The 696-nt window shown below is 52.2% G+C and overlaps 1 non-coding gene across 1 annotated transcript; it reads right to left on the bottom strand.

Annotated features, from left to right (window-relative positions):
* Positions 1–327: 327 nt before the first annotated feature.
* On the bottom strand, positions 328–402 carry Trnas-uga. Its single transcript has one exon. It is a non-coding gene; the product is annotated as a tRNA-Ser (tRNA).
* Positions 403–696: the final 294 nt, after the last annotated feature.

Genomic DNA, 696 nt, shown 5'->3' with positions numbered 1-696 from the left:
GAAAATTCCTGGCAGATTAAAACTGTGCGCCGAACCGAGACTCGAACTCGGGACCTTTGCCTTTCGCGGGCAAGTGCTCTACCAACTGAGCTACCCAAGCACGACTCACGCCCCGTCCTCACAGCCTTACTTCTGCCAGTACCTCGTCTCCTACCTTCCAAACTTAACAGAAGCTCTCCTGCGAACCTTGCAGAACTAGCACTCTTGAAAGAAAGGATATTGCGGAGACATGGCTTAGCCACAGCCTGGGGGATGTTTCCAGAATGAGATTTTCACTCTGCAGCGGACTGTGCGCTGATATGAAACTTCCTGGCAGATTAAAACTGTGTGCTGGACCGAGACTCGAACTCGGGACCTTTGCCTTTCACGGGCAAGTGCTCTACCAACTGAGCTACCCAAGCACGACTCACGCGAAAGGCAAAGGTCCCAAGATCGAGTCTCGGTCCGGCACACAGTTTTAATCTGCCAGGAAGTTTCATATCAGCGCACACTCCGCTGCAGAGTGAAAACCTCATTCTGGAAACATCCCCCAGGCTGTGGCTAAGCCATGTCTCCGCAATATCCTTTCTTTCAGGAGTGCTAGTTCTGCAAGTTCCCAGGAGAGCTTCTGTTAAGTTTGGAAGGTAGGAGACGAGGTACTGGCAGAAGTAAGGCTGTGAGGATGGGGCGTGAGTCGTTCTTCGGTAGCTCAGTTGG

Source organism: Schistocerca americana, chromosome 2 (genome assembly GCF_021461395.2).
Source record: "Schistocerca americana isolate TAMUIC-IGC-003095 chromosome 2, iqSchAmer2.1, whole genome shotgun sequence".
In the NCBI taxonomy this organism is placed as follows: domain Eukaryota; kingdom Metazoa; phylum Arthropoda; class Insecta; order Orthoptera; family Acrididae; genus Schistocerca; species Schistocerca americana.
Note: the sequence above shows the minus strand (reverse complement) of the source record. Positions and strands in the feature narration are given on the sequence as shown.